The sequence below is a fragment of the Frankliniella occidentalis genome, unplaced genomic scaffold (genome assembly GCF_000697945.3).
Source record: "Frankliniella occidentalis isolate FOCC.00 unplaced genomic scaffold, Focc_3.1 Scaffold113, whole genome shotgun sequence".
NCBI classification, from domain to species: domain Eukaryota; kingdom Metazoa; phylum Arthropoda; class Insecta; order Thysanoptera; family Thripidae; genus Frankliniella; species Frankliniella occidentalis.
Genome location: NW_026267241.1, coordinates 625,559 through 628,402, shown reverse-complemented (window position 1 = coordinate 628,402; position 2,844 = coordinate 625,559).

The window sequence follows — 2,844 nt, the reverse complement described above, 5'->3', positions numbered from 1 at the left end:
ATTAGACAATTGGACTTGAGTGCGCGTACGCAACCCCACTTCCACATGCCAAGACCATAGCTGTAATCCTATAGGCACTTCACAAATAGATATGGGAGACACTTGAATATTGTCAAGTCTTAACCACAAATATCGCTAACTACAAAAATTATTGAAGACGAACACAAAGACCAATAGAGTAGTTGTGCGTCTCAATCATTTATTACACTTAATTGTCACTAGCCTGAAGTTCAAAACTGTTTACACTATTTTAAAGAAAACCTTCAGAAATTTATACTCACAGCAACTTATGTCATTAAACATATTTGACTTTCAAAAAATACACTGACAGATCTGTGCTCTCAGAGGATTCGCAGAGGCACAAACTGACATTAGACAATAAGAAATGAGTGCAAGACCGCAGCCCCAAATCCACATGCCTCATGCCACGTCCAAAGCTACATCTCCATCAGCACTTGAAAGGGAAAGGATAGAAAAGATACATGACATTTCACAGCCTATGCCCCAATAAACAGTTGATACAGAAATGATTTAAAAATGAGTTACCAAGACCACCATACAGGATAGTGGCACACATGATTTAATTTTATTCTAACATTTATTGACAGTTAAACTCTAAAACAGCAATTTAAGTAAAAATGCCTGGTGGATGTACTCACAAACACAATAAATGCTCACAAGAGCCGAAGAAGTGATCTGAAAAAATACAAAAAAGACATGGAATTATTTTCAACATGAAAGCAGTCACCATTTCATGCTTAATTTTGTTAGTATTTTGAGTATTTAAATGTTGAAAATGATACCAGGTAAATTTTACCTTACTTACTATGATTTGTTCCTTGCTAGAATAAATAAGATTAGACAAATAGTGTTGACACCACAAACAATGCACCATTATTGTTGATGAACTGAACAATCTGTGCTATCAGAGGAATGCTATGGCCGATTAGACAATTGGACTTGAGTGCGCGTACGCAACCCCACTTCCACATGCCAAGACCATAGCTGTAATCCTATAAGCACTTAACGAATAGATATGGAAGACAATTGAATATTTTCAATCCTTCATCACAAATATCGCTTACTACAAAAATGATTGAAGACTTATACAAAGACCACATAGGATAGTTGTGCATCTCCATCATTTCTATCTTTCATTTTTCAGAATTGAAATAAAATGCGACTTGAAGTTAAAAATACAATTCCACTGCTGTTGAGAAACTCCCTGAAGTTAGTACTCACATTACAACTAGGTGGCTAGGCATTTCACTGGATCTGAAAAAATTAAAAGGTACAATTACTTAACACTTCTGAACAGTAATTTTTTGTTTTACAGCTTAACCTTATAATCTACCATTTACAGCTGAAAGGAGTTCAACAAGATCACTAATCATATGATTTGTACCCGGCCCTGCAAATACTATAATACATTTGTGAAGATTTTATATATTGTTGCTCCAACTATTCTGTTCTTTTTATGTCCCTGAGATGGACAAAGCGAGTGTAGCAAACAGTGGGATTCATACAATGATCTCTCAGGAAGAGCTTGCTTCCCTGTTATATAAAACAGTCAAGAAAACTAGATTGATAAATAGATAGGGATTAAATAGCATACTGTCACCCGATGAAACTTGGAACAAAATGTGAACCCATATTAAAACAATATTAAAACTGAGCTAGATATTAGTTATTAAGAAAGGATGGAAAGGCATAGAAGACAAACCAAGAACTGATTAGCGTCCCATTGATTGTGCATTTCTAGTCGATAGCAATTAAATGCCGTCTAAACCAGAACATCAATCATAGGATAGCAAAGACAAGTAAATCTCCCCTGCTCTTTGATTATGCATTTCCAGTCGATAGCAACTAAATGCTCTCTAAACCATTGCAAAAAATCGTTAAAGCATGGGAGCAAGAGATTTTTAATAGTAACAGAGCTAAAAGCATGCAGAGGACTCAGTCGCTCACTTGAAGGAGGACAGTGTGGGCGTTCCGTGTCAATTGTGTATTTCCAGTCGATAGCAAAAAAATGCACTCAAAACCGTTACAACAATCAACATTAGAACATTAGATTGATGGGAGACAGTGTGGGCGTTCTATGTCAATAGTGTCTTTCCAGTCAAAAGCAAAACAGTGCCCTCAAAACCGTAACAACAATCAACATTAGAACACATGGAAGCAAAGAGGATTGAAACACTATCCCACTGAACTAAAGTGGTACAGATGTGATAAGCTAATGACCTTAAACGTTCACAATTATGAAAAATATTTTGTACACGATACATTCCCTGCATGTTGATATAACTCATATTTGAAATTTAGCAAATGTCAATTAAAATAACACACTGTTAATTCTATGCTTTCAAAGGATTTGCAGTGGCACGAACTGACAATTAGATTTGAGTGCGCGAACGCAACCCCAAACCAGCATGCCAAGTCCACAGCTGAAATCCAATTAGCACTTACAACAAGTAGAAAGAGACAAAACATCACAGAGATCATATCACAAGTTAAATGGGAATATCTATAGCTAAGAAACGATTGAAGACGAATACAAAGACCACATAGGATAGTTGTGCGTCTCCATCATTTCTATCATTCAATTTTCATAATTGAAATAAAATGTGACTTGAAGTTAAAAATACAATTCCACTCTTGTTGAGAGACTGCCTGAAGTTAGTACTCACATGACAACTAGGTGGCTAGGCATCTCACTGGATCTGAAAAAGTCAAAAGGTACAATTACTTAACACTTCTGAACAGTAATTTTTTGTTTTACAGAAATCTTAAGCATTTTTTAAAGTTAAAAATGATACCAGGTAAATTTCACCTTACTTACTATGA